This window comes from Meleagris gallopavo, chromosome 5, assembly GCF_905368555.1.
Source record: "Meleagris gallopavo chromosome 5, MGAL_WU_HG_1.1, whole genome shotgun sequence".
NCBI lineage: Eukaryota > Metazoa > Chordata > Aves > Galliformes > Phasianidae > Meleagris > Meleagris gallopavo.
Window position 1 is genome coordinate 22501696 of NC_139408.1, and position 16638 is coordinate 22518333.

Sequence of the window (16638 nt, forward strand, 5' to 3'; positions counted from 1 at the left end):
TGCCACAGAAGTGTGTCTGAGTAAAGGTGTGCCACTGAATTTCTCCATGCAGAAAAAATTGCACCCATTGACATTCACTGACGGTTGCTGAACATTTATAGGAACCGAACAGTGGATGTTATCCCAGTGAGACAGCTGGTGGTGTGTTTCAGCAGTAGCAACAGCAATGTGAAAGACAAGCTATGTTCCAAATGGCCGTGCAAACCTTTACCAGTGCAACATGCAGACTCTTGTTCACTGCTGGTAAAAATGCATCACTAATGGCAGTGACCGTGTTGAAAAACGGTGTTTTGTAGCTGAGAACTTGCTCTAACAAACAGTGTTACTGTTGCAGTTTCATGGACATTCCTAGAAGGCATTACTTTTGGAGCAACCTACATATATGCACAACATTCCCACAGGTATACAATTTGATTCAGACTCCAGGTCTTAGTTCAGCTAGTTACTCTTCTGTATAGATGCAGCGTAGTAAGACATGTCTTGGAGTTAAACGATATGGTAATTTGTCCACCTAAAAATACTGAATTAAGACCTCCACAGAAAATCTGTAACAAGAGTGTAAACTAGGAAATTATGCTTGAAACAAACAGAAAGCCAGTAATACTAGACAGGAAAAGACACACATTTTGTCTAATCTGCCATCAAGAGAAAAGGATAACTGTATCCTAGTTATCAGGAAAAAAAGAGCAGAGCAGTACTCTGTCCAGTAACTTAATGATTTTACTAACATTTTTAGAACTTTCAAAATATCCAGCAGGAAGAGAGAGCTGTTATATCCAGATGAAGAGAAATTGGATGTGTTAGTATTGAAGAAGTCATGTTGCATTCCATGTGAATACATGGAATGAAAATGCATTTTATTGCAAGAAAAAACACAGAATATTTTTTTTTAAAAGTAGTTGAAAGCTTTAGAAAAATTCCAGTGTGCACTGTTAAGAGAGTTAACGTAATGAGAGAAGTTACAGCTGCCTGCTGAATGACTGTGCAAAATGGAAGTAATCTATATATGATGAGTTATTACTTCAAAATGAAGTATTACGAAGTCTTCATCACAGACTAAGTATTTTCACAAGCAAGCTGAGTTGAAAGTCATGAACTCCATACTAAAGTAGTATGGATAACAGAAACCAGGACAGAAATTCTCCAGAGTAACAGTAGCCAGTAAAATATTCAGTTTATTTTTGGTAGAGCTGTATTACCATTACCATAGAATAAGACCAGTTGAAACAAGGCAGACAATGAAGATACTTAGGACATTACGCTAACAGCCAAAGAGACTTTCATAGTATTTATCCATGCTGCTCGTCTTATCTGTTGGCAATTCACATCCAGGCAAGATTGCTTAAAGATACTGCATGTAATTTTGATGCTTGAGTAAATCCTAGCTAATGTCCTAGAAATATTTCTCTAATGACACTGTCTTCATCCATTTATTCACTTTCTGTGTAGGACTCTCAGCACTCTTGCAATATAGCTATTAATATTCCTTGTTTTCCCATACTTGTGAAGACCAGATTTCAGGAATCTGAACTTTTAATTTGTGTTTGGTTACAGTTGTAGGAATGTGACTGTTAATGACTGATTTTTTTTAAAGAATTTTTAAAACAAACAAAACAAAAACAAAAACAAAGAAACAAGCAAAAAAAACCAGGAAGGTTAGATAATTCATCTTCACCCTAAATCATTTTCACAATCTTCTTACTAAAGTCGATATCCTCCAAGATGAACTGAATGAAATATTGCTTTCAAATAAAAGTTAAAAACTTTTTCACTTCAAATTTTGATAAATTTTGAAACAAAAAAAAATCCAGCTTTCCACAGCCTCTACTGCTCAACCTAAATAATTCAGAGAACTTAACAAGAATTTCCAAATAATTTCTTTCCAGGACCAAGTCCCAAATGCCCCATTTATTGGATAAATGAAACATCTAGCAGAAAAACAGTGCCTAGATCTGGTTTAAATAGCTAGCATTAGCTTTCATTTCTGATCCTCTCCTGCCACGTATTATTGGATTTATTTAGCTTCTTCAATTCACAAATTTATTTAATTTGAATGGCCCTATTAAAATTTTACTTGCCCAGCAACCAGCATTTAATGAGGATTTGCTCCCCTTTGAATTTGGAGAAGAAATTTCTGAGATCATTTGTCGTATCCAAGCACAACAGAAAACATCAAACTGCAAGTCTTTTTGTGTACTGTATCTCTCATCTCTTCTGCATCTTGTGTTGAATACCCTGTTCTACTCTCAGTCATGTCCATGTCCCACAGCACCCTCAAGGAGTGGTGTTTCCAACTCAGAGCGATTCCTCCTTAATATACATAGGGTAATTCTCTGCAGTGTTATGGTTCAGTCTTCTCTTTGCAACCGAGAGAGTGAGAAACAAGTTATCTTACTTAATAAGAAAAACATCCTAATCACAAGGTCTACATATATATCTCCACCCTAAAAACACCAATTTCTTCCACGTTACCAAGGAAATGAGTACACAGTTAATCACGATGAATAAAACGTAGTCCTCTCCATCTTTTCTATCTCTATCTTCGTCTGTCAGCCCTACAGACAAGAAGCTTCTGACTGCACTTCTATACAAGTTTTTGGGATGGAACAAAATAATTGAGAAGAAATATTCATTCTGATAACAGTGTTCTACTGAAGGGGATTTAAGTAACTGAAAAGCACCGGACATGTTGATGACTGAGTTAATCTCTAGGCCTCAGAAACTGAAGATTAGAATTGCAGGCACCCAGAGGTCAGCAGATTTCTCGTGTCTTTCTCTGTGTACCCTACTGTGTTCTGTTAACATTTTGCAATAGGTTCAGCAGCTAAGTTTTCTGGGGTGTGTGTAAGAGCGCACCGCTTCCTGTGGTGACCGTTGTGTTTCCTGTTTTCTCAAGGCTGATGGAGACGAGCTGGCGCGGCTGCTGATTTTGAAACAGGGGCAGCTGCATGATAGTCTTGTGAGAGCTCAGAATGAATCACCATCCCATCCCTACAGAAAAATCCCGAATCTTTCCAGAGTTGGAACTCTACCTCTGGTGGTGCTGGGCTACCTACTTATGCGCTGCAAAGAGTCTGGGGAATGTTCAGAATGCCAAATAGTCAGAAGTCAAGAGACGCTGCAGGTCATGAGACTGGTCCAAAAATCATAAAACTTTTGGAAAAGATTTTTTTCTGTTCACTGAAATACAGTCCACTTTCTGCAATAACATTTTCTTTTTTAATATTAAAATCACGATGCATCACAAGACTTTAAAAAACAACCACAAGCCTGTAACAGTGGATGGACAGGAAGGCTGTTACTGAAACACAGAAATACCTTTACACAGACATTTGGCCAAAAAACATTCAAACCATTGGAGGGTTCAAGGATACACTAAATTTAGTTTGTTGATAGGAGAACCTATTTTGGTAAAAGACAGGAAAGGAATATAAAATGACCAAAAAAAAAAAAAAATCCTCTGATGTAGCATAACGGATGCAGAATAAATCTATCCTGTTACAACTTTCCTCAGCTGGTATTATTAAAACTTTCATATCAATATCAGACATTCTTCATACCTATTTACAATATAACTAGGATCGTTGTGAAGGCTTCCCTGAGCAGAACACTCTCAAAACTGAAATGAATAGTTGAAGCACCTGGTTAATAGACACAAACAAAAACAAAACAAACAAACAAACAAAAAAAAACATTTAAATTCATACTGTACTTTGAGATCCAGACTCACATTGGCCCCTAGATTGTCTGGAAATTTGAGGCTAACACCTGCTCGCTTAACATATGCTTGAGAAATCTTGCAGAGACAAGATGATGTGCATTTTACCATGCACTAAGCTCACTGAATTAAACAGTAGACTTTCCTCTGTGATTTAACTCATCTATCACAGCATCAGACTTTTTTGACAAACTAACCTAACTTTTTTTTTAACCTTTTTCAGTTCAGATCCAAGCTCCCCTGCCTGCTCCAGACAGTTTCACAATTACAACCTCAATTCACTGCTGTTGTCTTCACCACCACGCCCCAAAGCAGACCAGGTCTACATTGTGGAAACAATAATTACACCAAATGAAAAGGAGACAGTGAGAAAATGCAAGCCTAGAAAACCTCTCTTAATTCTGAAAAGAGCAACATCAGAAGGCAGGGTTGGCGGGCCCCTTCTGGGGAGCTATGTATGGTCCTGACATTTGGGGCTAGACCAGAGAGGAACAGAGACTTCTGTTCAAATAGCTTTGTTACTCCTTGAACCTGCTGTAAATCTCCTGTCTCAAAGCGATCGTATGCTTAATTTAACTGATTTCCAAATGTTTATATCGCGCTGGATGCTTTTAATATACTTAAGAGAGAATGCCTTTTATATTCTATTACCTACAGGCTAAAGCCCTTGTAGTTAATTAGAGATCTTCTTTGACCACACACTACGCTGTCTAAAACATTTCCAAATACTTTCCACTTCCTGGACCTTTCCCCTTTCCTGCTCTTGCCTGGTCCTCTGTTACCTTTAACTGTGTTTTACACAAATATTTAATAGAGATTAATGTCCTCTTGCTTTATGAACTCTTGCCAGGGGCCTGCCCTGAGTCCTTTCACAGAGAAGTGAATATGAAAGAGCTTGGGTTCCTCTCTCTGCACAGCATTTGTTTCACTTTCACCTGTTTTCACTGACTGTGTTAATCCAAAGCTATTTGAGCTCAAGTATAGGGTTCCTGCGTTCCCAGCTCATAAGACAAAAACATTCACTCTGCTGGAGAATGCAAGAAATAAGGACAAACTGCTCGATATCTTCCGGCAGTGGCTCAGTGTCTCTACTCTCATGTGATGGTTTCTTCAACTCCATTCTTTTCTGAAAATCTCACCAAGCTTGTTTAGCAGTATCTATACAGGGTTTTGCAAAGAAAACACTAGAATAAGAAATGGCAAATCCTAGTCTTCTCGACCATACCACTAAGCAAAACCCTTCTGAGTATAATTTTGAATTATTAGATGGCATTTATTTTTCCTTCCTGGCTTTAAAACCAGAATTACTACAGATCTCAATCACATCCATCATTAAATGCCTGTCACAATGCTCATTTTTTAGCTACTATTGCTCTTGCAGGGCAATTCCTTTTAACCTCATCTGAGCTGTTCAGAAACTATGGAAGCAGTATGGAGAGAGTTCTTAGGGGAGGAAATCCAATGTTAAAAGACATGGAGGGTGGCAAAATAGAACACACACCAGTTTTGGATGACATGATGAATTATGCTAACTTTTGCAAAAAAATATAATAGCATTTTTTGGAACTGAACAGGAGGGATCAAATCACATCACTTTGTAGTTATTCATGTCCAGCACTGGCTCGAAAACTTCTTCATGAGGAAATAGGCCTTCACAGACCTATGTGATAAGCCTGCCCAGTTCTTTAGAACCACATTCCACGAGTGGCAGAGTTGACCAGAGAGGCCAGGCTGTTACCTGGAAACTGGCTATCCAAGACTGCTATGAGTCCATGGCTAACCATCAAGTCAACTGCCAGTCTGCTAGGACGAGTGGGGGAGGAGGTTGCAGTTCTGTTATGAAAGTTGTTTATCCACTGATTATCAGCAGCATGAACGTATGTGAAATAACAGCAGGTTTTTACAGAAGGAGCCTCAAAATTGTATTATGGTTAAAAATGATGCACTGTGTCCACATTTGGAGCTTCAGTAGAGTGAATAAGTTAACTAAAAACAATCTTCCTCATCTCATCTTCAAGGCTTGATAAGTGTAGACTGATGAACACCAATATGGACAGAGCTAGCAAAGTGTGGGATGTAGGACTTCTAAGGATATCATGCACTTCCACTGTTGGACACCCTGGAAACTTACTGTTTCTAACAGAGATAGGCATCAGAAGAGTCCACTCTGGACAGTGCTAGTCCACAGTCTTGTTCTTTCACATAATGTTAGAGTTTTTGCTTCAGATGATCAAGTTGCATGTGCATGAATACAAGTGCAAGCTTGTAGCTATCAGTTAGATATATCTTAGGTCTGTTAAAGAGGAAAAGTTGTGGTGACAGAATTTCCTCGAATTAACAAATTCATATTACTGCATAAAAGGTGTAGCAAAATTGAGCAGTAAAGCATTGCAAAGGCTATTTCTGATTATTTTATGAATAGTTTTACTTGCAATTTAAGGGAACTGAACAAAGGGACAAATGACTGAATAAATACTTTCTTGAAATTCCTTTCATTTTCAATCAAGTCCAGTGTCAGTAAACTTACCCCCCTGAAACATATACACAAAATATAGGGATATCCTTTCTCTGGATTTACCAGAGATTTACCAGTACCTACTGAAGGTGAGCTCTGCTGTAAGAAGGAAGACAATTCCTCACCTGTGCTATAGATCCTGCCTGTGGTGCATGTGTATGTGTCAGAAGCCTAATGTTTTTTGTTTAATAGTTGGTGTTGAGCAGAAAGTGTGCCCTTTATCCCTATACAACTGAAAGAAAATTAAAAAAAGGCAGATCTGCATCCTAACAGCCACTTTTTTCCATAAAAGGACCAAAACTTAGTTGGTAAAGAGCATATAACAGGGAGAAAGTGGCTTGGGGATACTTTGCACACAAAGACTGAAGAATCAAAACTGCAGTCACTTTAAAACCACTTTAAATGTGTTGTTGATATTGATTCTAAGTGGATTCCCAAAGACAAATTAGCAATTTCTGACTGCTACAAAAATGACCGATGTAGTCCTCACTACAGATTCTAGAAGATGTTTCCCAAATCTGGCACTCCATCTGTCTGTCAGGTTACAAAGTAAAATAATGCAAATGCAATACATCTAAGCCTGAGAAAGCATTTTAGCCTCTGTAGAGTGTGGTAAAACAAGAGGATAGCCCTGCTGGCTGACAGGATTTGTCAGAAAACTGTCCTAGGACAATTCTCCAGGGGATGTGTTCCTTTCTGTGCTATGAGCTGTCACAAAGCATATCTATCCTGAGTAATGTACCATTGTGCAGAGATCTCCAAACTGATGCCTGAAGTAGGTATGTGGTAGACAGTGGCATGGCTAGAATCACAGTTGAGCTGAAGTTTTTTCTTAGTTCCTTACTACATGAGTACACCAGTTTGTCCAAAGGATCTTGAAGATGCTGCTGTAATCTGGGCCCTGGGTAATTCTACAATGGACCTATAAAGTATTTAGTTTTATTTTGAGGATTGAAGGTCCCCATGATGTCTAAGGTGTGCATTTATAATTGTAACATGTAGAAATACAGCTCAGGGAGAAAGACCTTGAGAAATTACAAATGCATTGGCATTTACATTAGTAGCTATTATAGTTAATCTTGTATGAGGGTTTATTGCTGCAAGATCACGCCATAAGGAGAATCATCACCATAAGGAACTTGCTTTCAAACAAATCTGCTTTTCTGAAATGATAACAACAATACTTTTTGATGAAAAGGTGGGAAACAAAGAGACTATCATAGATGTGACAAAATTTGACTTATCTTTGACTCATCTTTGGATTTCCAAAATGGAGGTGGATCACTGTAGGAAAATAAACACAAATCAAATTTATGAATATACACATTGTAAGTCACAATGAGGACTACAGGCTAACACATCTACTTTCAAAAGGTAAGTCTTGTTTAAAAAATATAAAGAACACAGACTTCTGAAAATAAATCTGAGATGGGCTAAGACTTTATTTGGAACCTCACAAAGAAAATGATTTCCATTTAATTTTGCAGAAAGAGAATGATAATGACTACTTGATTTATATTTTATATTCCAGTCAAGCACAGGGGATTTTTCCAGCACTGCTTTGGCGTTGAGTGAAAAAATTGTCTTTGTGTCTTTGATAGCATATCTAGACCATTTCATGGGACTCTTTGATGACCTTGAAGGTACTGAGGATCTGTTCACTAATGGTGTCTCAGCAATCAAAGAAGCTAAATGTATTTGCTGGATGTAAATGGAGATACACAGTGCCTCCTCAAGTTTATACATGGTGGCTGTGAGGAAAAATGGAAATGGAAAGAGATGAGGAATGTTCTTTGATAAAGATTCTGAAGAATAATACATACTTGTTAGGCCATTATTTCATTATCAGGAGGTAACTTGTGAATGGAAATAGTTTTTGCCTGTCTTGAAGATTTCATATCCTTTTCAGAAAGAAAGAAAAAAAAAAGAGAGAGAGCACTGTAGATCCCACTAGCAACTCATTCCTATTTGATAAATTTAAATGGTTTTTGCACAAAACTGAAAATATCTCAATATATACAGATATTCAGGTACTACAAACAAATGTGCTAGTAGGTTTGGTACCAAAATTCAATGATAGCAGGAAATAAATCATTATTATAAAGTCTGGGTACTTGAACAACCCTTCAGAGCTACGCTCAGCATTCTAGCTGCAATGAAGTCATGGGCTTCACATGTTCTGCTGCTGCCCTTCACCTCTCACTTTTAAAGGAGATTTGGCTGTGTCCCATACTGCAACAACACAGGATTACTGGTATAGCTAAAGCAGATTCAACATAGCTCCTCAGGAATCATATCCTCAAGAACCATGCCCAATTCTTCTAGGGCATGGCCATGGCAGACTTGTTCCTAGGATTAGCACAGCTACTGAAACGCTTCGTGGAATTTTTGTCTGGTTTTTATTTTTGGATCTCTGTGTTCAGATTGAGGGCAGTGAATCTGCAGAAGGTCTCTGGTAGGTCTGACTTTCAGGCAGCTAACTAAACAATGTAATAAAAAATGCAGCTAACCTGTGGAATCCTAAAGGTCTTCTCCTCTGCAATATTTTCTTTTTCCGACAATTCTTCTGACTAGATCTACAAAAAGTTAATCCATCTCAATTAAAATACAATGAAACAAAGCTGTGACACAACATAAAGGAGTGTATAATCCATCTAATTTTTCTCATCAGCCTGCCCCATTATTTTTCTCTCTCCTTCTGAGTTCGGCTATCCAGTTGCACTTCTCTTTTGGTGCGGTGTATCTTTTGTCACCTGGCTTAACATTTGTAATAAGGCCCAACATACAACTTAACAGGAGGCTTGTCTTCTGGCCAGAGAGCATTTGCTCAGCTAGACCTCTTTTCTGAAGTGAAATGAGTCTATCTGTGCCTCTATCCCCAGTTAAACTCTTCAAGAGCACATTTTCATAGTCCTAACATCCAGTAGAAAATGATTCGGTCAATACTGCCTCAATTTCCTGATACTACCATTTGAAAATGAGAAACAATATTTCACTTTCCAAAGGACAAGAGGAATAAAGTGTGATTCACAGCACGAAGTAGAAGGGATCACCAGGATACAAGCTCAGGAAGCTAGCTCATCATACTGTGCAAAGGAGGAGTAAAATAGCAAAAGCTGTTCTAGTAAACTTCTATTTACTGGCATGCTGTTGAGCAATGGGTTTGGCAACATTCACACACACACAAATTCTCACATGTATGTACAAAAACACAGAGAAGTCCCTTAGAACTGAGAGGCAACTGCAGGTGGTGCTCAGAAAAGGAAAAATATTGTTGGTCTCTCAATTTGTGAGGTTATCGTTCTTCACAGCACCACCAACAGCAACTTAGAGCCAAATCTATTTAAAAACAGTAAAGGCAGAGAAGTGAAGTTGCCTTTGGTTGTGCTTTTTTTTCTCTTTCCCGTTGTAGCTTCCTCTTTCTCTTCACCAGCTCAGCACTGCTGGCAGCTTTTTATAAACCACGATTCCTACTGCTGTCAGCTTGTTTGGAAACTACATGGTGAGCTCAGTCCAGCAGCCACTGCTGTGGGTTTCTGTTTAATTGCAGACCAAATTTGCTTTAAACTCTGTACCCCTCCTCACCATTTTCATTCCAAAACATTCAAAGAGCTCTGCATATTCCTAAATACTTATTGCAAAGCAGAATTTTGCAGTAAACATATACAGTTAGCATCAACTAAAAGTGGAAATGCATTCCCATAAACAAGTAGTAAAAAAGTTCTATCCAATGTACGTAGGAACAGTGGCCTCTGGAAGGTTAAACAGTGGCAGGGTGATCAGTAATGCAGTTATTCTAGGTTGACTGTAAACTGCGCTGATCATGCAACGTGATATATTGATGAGAACATATTGCTGTGAAGCAACAAGAAATACTGAGATCCTCATTTGTAGAGCAATCCTCTACAATACCTCAGACATCTTTAAAATTGGAGACAATGTGGATGGATGGTAAAGCGCAGTCTAGAAACATCACAGTTGCATAAAAAAGGAATTAAAAAGCTTCATCAAGTCATAGGATCAAGGAGAGCCTACTAGGAAAGGAGATAGAAGCAACCACAGTAAACAATAGGAGCAGGACTGAGGAAACACTGGGAAAGTGAGATACATGGCACCAGCACTTCTGAGGTCTTCACTTCTGCCTGCTGCATCAAAAGTAAATTTTGTCATTGTTCTTGTGGAGAAAAATGTGGGTACTAACTTGGGACAGATGCTTCTCAAGATAGCAGAAATCCTACATTGAGGGATGATGGCAATATCTTGGCTAGTGGAAAATGGTTCTCAAAAGAAAAGCTATGCAAAGAAAAGAAAGTCAGTAAGTTCCCTCAGGTCAGAGAGTTCAAAAGCTCTTTCACTTGCAGAGCTCTCAAATGTTCCAATGTAGATACAAACATACACAGAACCTGCATTTTAAATTTAAGCCCATCGATCTGTTATTTTTCTCAGATCCTTCAAAAGTGCTCCATGGACTTGCAGAGGCCTGTATTTCATGAGCTGAAAAGTCAGTAAATCAAGGCTGGAAAATACAGATCTAAATATAGAACTAGTTAAGCTAAATTTAACATATGTATTAGTGAATTAAACAAAAACATCAAAATTAGTAATAATATGCTGCAACTGTCAACTACGTTAAATTTAAATACACAATCCAGTATTTGAATTAAATTTAAAACAAATTATTAAATCTTTATATGTAGGTGAGGTCTGTGACTGAAGAGGCAAAAAATTCAAGTAAACCAAGGGTTATAGCAGTGGGAATAAGATAACTGCAGAAAAGATGAAGCTCCATTAATCAGCAGAATGCTTTTTGTAAGTAATTTAACTTGTATGTGCTCACGCTGTAAATAATTGTGCATAATATTGCAACTGAATTGTAACTATCTCAGTCCATTGTGTTAGCAGTCAGACTGCTAAAAAGACCTTTCTCAACAGACATAGCCACTAGGAAAATCTGTCCCCTTCTCAGCTGGCAGGAATCCTGCAATCTGGGGACAGTCAGCTGAGTTATAAATACTCAGCTGTGGCTCTGTTTTGGTGTCTACTCCTCTGTCTCCTACCATCTCCTACTCAGAAAAGAACCATTTCCCTTTTCTTAATGGCCACTGAAATAATTTAGGGAATTTCCAGCACACCGTGTGCAGATTCTGATTCACTTTAACCCCAGAAAATGTTTAACTCCTTCTGGGAATTATTGTGAATTGATCCAGTTCTACGTGGTGAGATTCCCAAAGTTCCTCTTTCCCTTTTTCCCTTTCAGCCGTACAGGTGCATTTAGCATCCAGATCATCTGCCCCTCTGCACTTCTATAATGCATGTTTTCCTCTGAAATGGCCTCTTCCTACCCATGCAACCTTAAACTCTCCACACTGTTAATTTGATGTGATCTATGAAGGTTTCTTCTTCTAAAATGGGAAGATAGGTTAATTTTCTGAAATGTGTCTATACCTCTCAGCATGTATTTCTGTAACATTCCTTAAAATGCTACAATGCTTCCATTAAAACAAAAAGGTCAAAACAAATTCCTCTTAATTTTTGCTTTTCTTCAACCTCCTTCTTCTAGCACAGTTATTCTTACTCTCACTATAATTTGGGTCTTGTCTCTGTGCTGTCTATTGCTGACACTGTGCCAATATAAACAAGCAGGTTCTGTCCAGGATGTGCAGCTTCCTCTTGCAGGACACCTGTAAGCTTCCTTACTTTCCTTTCATTACATACACTCTCATCCATCAGTGGTTTGAACTATGGCAGCCTATTCTCTCTGGGCTTTCTAGCTTCAGATGACTTTTTTCATTTTCCATTTTTTCTCCTTTCAGCAGGAGGGGGAATCAAAATATGATCAAATGTGCTTTTTTTTTTTTAAATTTAATTTTAGACTAAATTTGTCTGAATTACCACATTAAAAAAAATAAAAAGTTTTGAAGTCCTCTTAAGACTCTTCAAAAATCTGGATCTCCCTAGTCTTTGTTCAATTCCTATTTTTACATTATACTTCTGGCACAACAAGGAGAAGAGTTAAATACAGTTCAGTACAGTTAAATACTGCACTGGAAGTATAGAAAATTGTTTTCATTAAAAAAAAATTTCAAGTTAAAAGACCAGTAGTTGCAGCAGTGGGAATAAAAAGGCAGGAAAAAAACTATCAATCTAAATATTGTTAGCAGAACAAGAGAACAAAAAAGTACCAAAATACAGAGCAATACAACTGCAAACAAACAAAAAACTGTTTAGAACTCCTTCATCAGGCCTGCAGTCTTTAAATGGCTGATGTATCCTTTGTCAGCAAGCAAACTGTGGTTCTAAACAACCAAACAGCTTAAGATAGATTTACTTTCCTCCAAACTGCTAACTTTTTCTATCAGAAAATCAGTGAAAGATATCAGGATTTTACCTTCCCTTGCAAATATCAAGGCACCTGAAAAACCCCACAGTCAAGAAAGTGAAAATGAAGACTGAAGAATCAATTTCTTATCATAAAGGTAATTTAAGTTTACAGAAGAATCAAAAAACAGATTAATTCAAAGACAACTTTTCATACCAGTTACTACTTCTGTGAGAAAAAAGTCACTACAGATAATATGCTACAGAGTCTGTTATACACAAATTATACAGACCTGTCCTAGTCATATACTCATAAAGCTGCAGCATGGGGCTTGCACATACGCTCCACCTCTTATAAAGCCAAATGTCTGCAGGGAGGATGTACACAGATTATTGGCTTTACATGCTTCAGTTTTTCTGTTTAAACAAAATTCCGAACACAAAGTCCTTATGAAAGGCAGAGAACAGGATCCACAGATGTAACCCAGAATCTACCTAAACAGTTGGTTATTTGTGAATAGTGCTTTTCTTTTTTGATTTCTGGGAGAATAATTGATACAAGCCCAATAAGACGCAAGTGCAAAATCACAAATTCGTAGATACAGCTGCACTCTCAAAACAGAACCTAAACAGTTACCTAAATATCTAAATCAAAGTTCACACAGCTGAAGGGGGTCCCTATGGACCCAGGGAAAGAATACCAGTGGTGGGTCTAGATCAGTTACTTATCATAACTGCAGTTCTAAAATGTGTTTTTTTCTGTCTCTACAGGTAAGGCCCTGTTGAATCATATTGCAACTCATGTTTATAGTTTAATTTTTACTATTAAAATATCTGATTTGGAGGGATACCTCAGGGAAACTGACAAATGGGTGTAAATGGAAATGAGATACTGGGCATTGGTTTCAAGACATAACTCTATGAGGGGATATTAAACATAAGTGCTTGTATCTTACTAATGCAATCTGAATCTGGAACATAGACTTCAAGATTAGATGGCGTTAAAGCACTCTTCCATGTTAATTGCTTGAAATCATACAGAAGTCTCCAGATTATAAATGAGCAGGAATATGTGAATTGAAAATCTCCTACCTGCAAAAGAAGAAAACTGTTAAACACTAACATCAAATCTTTAATCTGTTTGAATATGCCCTAAAGCCAAAACAAAGTCATACACAGTAAAAAATCAAATATAGCTGAGTTGTAAGCAGATCTTGAAGCTGTATAAATTATGAAATGGATATTTTCTACCTTGCTGAATTCTGCTTTAGGGACAGTTTGAAAGTTACTAATAATATGATAAATGAAATGCTTTTCAATATTTCAAGTGATTGTGTGTTGTAATATGGTTCCAAAAAAAGTGAAGCTTTTTGAATTAATACGCACCCAAATTATTCCTCTTTCTTTCAAAGAAAATGATTATCTTCATTCTGATTTGGATTTAGTCCATTCTACATGTGAAATTTTTTGGCAATATTGTGAAGTTAGTTAAGATTGTGATATTTTCATGACATTTTTATGACACTTCCCACTGGAAAAGTCTTTGTTCAGACGCAGTTATAGACTGGAATTCATGAAAGCTGGACTGTCAAAAGCACTTTTTTGGCACTAAAAACTGCATCAGTTCTAGGAGGGGATGCCCATATAGCAAGGAAAAAAGCTACATCACCTCTAGATACAGTAAGTTCAATGGAAAATACAGCTCCGGGAAGAATATGGATGATAGAAGGGATAGAAAGGATTTGCTTGTTTAGAGATCTTGTCTTACTGATAGAAGCAAACTCAGCATCAGATTCTACGTAGACACCTGCTTCTATTAAAGGGCTTCAGGATGAGTGATATATATGGTTTCAGTAGGGAGAAAAATTACTTTCTGAGCACCAAGCAAGGTTTGAGGTAAAGGGACCTCTCTGTGATGTGGCTTCGAGATGAAATCCTTTTGCTTTGGTAGACTGTGGTTAGAAAGAGCTTGATGATTAAATAGGTAGAGGAACTGCTTCAAAAAGCTGCACACGGCTGAGGTGATGCTAACAGGAAAAATATTTCAGATTAATATGATTATTAAGTGTTTTCAAAAACTTAATCTTCCAGTTAGGCAGGATTTTCTCCAATCCTCCAAATTCCTGTCATGGAGATATATCTCTACCCTACTACAAAAGCTCTTTTGAAGCAGTTCAAGTCGTATGGAAATCAGATGTCTAGTATTCAACTGTTTGGTAACTTAATCTGTTGTTCTGGATGCAAATAATCTAATGAAGAAATGCAAGGATCTAGGTCAAAAGACCTTCCTTTAGGAGGAGAAGTATTCTGTGATGACAAATCTAGGATAAAATGTCAGTTATATTCAAAAGTGAGAAAGTCTATTGTTTATTTTAGTGAGAATGTCACTGGTGATGTTTCCATACAGCTTTGTAGTGTAAACAAGCATTTTGATTAACTTCTAGCATTTCCATTTATGGAGATTCTCTCCTTCCTAGGAAGTTTTTTCAACTTCTGGACTTTCTGCTGTTCCCCAAGCTTTATGGCCTATTGTTTTGCTCTAATTCATCACACAGAGAATCAAGTTGATTTTTTATGTGGATAAGCTTAATGTGTTTATGACTGCTCATATGTTAAACACAGTTGTTAACGCTGATAATGTTGGTAATCTAGCTTTCCCGGAGTGCAGTAAGGCTGCTGCAAACTATCTACCCTTATTAGGTAACTTCCTGCGCTGAGGGGCACTGCTGAAATATCCTCCAGCGTATTAAATATAGTTACATTCCACCCTAATAGAAAACCCCTTGTGCAAAACATGACGCTTTTAAACCTTTCAGTAGCTGCTTAATGTATCTTTCATCATACTGAGAATCAGATAGCCTATTTCTTTGTTCTAAATTGCCTTTTAAACACACATGCAGTTTCCACAACTCCTTTCATTACCCTATATGCAATGAATATGTATGCTACTGTATACTCCTTTCTTTTCTGTATTCGCTAAACTTTATCATTAGTATTGTAATGTTGTCACCTTCCTGTTTCCCTAGATAGATCTGATCACTTCTCAGCTTTTATCCAAAAGGAGACTTGACAATAATCTCTGAAGCAGAAATGGACCGTTTAGGAACTTGCTTATTTCAAAGTTAATGTCAAGATTTCATGGTACAAGCAATGTAAGAATGAAATGGCTATGTATCAACTGATGCCAGTGAAGTTCAGCCTTGGACATTAAGAGTTAATCTTCCATTGTGTTTTGATCTTATCCCATTACTAACATGGTTTGCTAGTTTGGTTCCTTAGGGTGGGGAATGAGAGGAACTTGTGAGTAGCCTCTGGTTTTACCAGTGTATGAGGGAGGAAGTTTGCAGTGGCTAAAACTCCCCCTCATACATACACCCAGGTGAGTGGTGAACAGGCTACTTTCAAAAGCAGAACCTGTGGCACACGGGCATACACTGAAGGGGAACAACCCAGAGAAAGCAACTTCACTTTTCCAAGATATTAGTAACTAATTGCAAAGCAAGAAGACATTTTGCAGAATGAAAGAGTTCTCCCATTGCAGCAAGGCCCCATCCTTTACGTCCTGCACTGTGACCCACTCACCCCTGCCCCTGATTGAACCTTGGTGAGAAGGGCACGTGTTCAGTGTAGACAAAGCAGTATTGACTGAGATAGAGAAAGAGGAAAGAACTTGCGCATAGAGCTTAAGCAAAAATTTTACATGCAATTTCAACATCTGGTTGTTCAGATAACAGTCTAAAAACCTTGTTCTCTACTCACTGTCAAAGGCACTCTTCTATGATAAGTAAAGCCATTATGTGAGGCATTTAATGCTTTCTTCTTTTCCACTTATTTTATCCTTGCAGTGCCTAGAAAGAAATCACAAGAAACAAGTAAGAAGACTTAATATTTTTCTCCATATAATTTTGCTCTGTAGCAAATTTTATGGAGAAAGTCTCACAGGCTCAGTTTCTACAAAACATTGGTTTTGTAGAAAATTATATTTTAACATTAAAAATAAGTAAAAAAAAAAAAAGATATGTTTTTTTTAAATATTTGAGAATGTGTACTTGAAACTGCATACTTTTTTCTTTCCTTTCTCTTAATT

The 16638-nt window shown here is 37.5% G+C and overlaps 1 long non-coding RNA gene across 1 annotated transcript in view; it reads right to left on the bottom strand.

The window, feature by feature from the left end:
- Nucleotides 1-16638, bottom strand: part of LOC104911110 (uncharacterized) — a 47645-nt gene that overhangs the window by 5680 nt on the left and 25327 nt on the right. Inside the window, exon 3 of the long non-coding RNA XR_014883483.1 lies at nucleotides 16311-16399. This is a non-coding gene — a long non-coding RNA (uncharacterized LOC104911110). The remainder of the gene's footprint in view (nucleotides 1-16310; nucleotides 16400-16638) is intronic.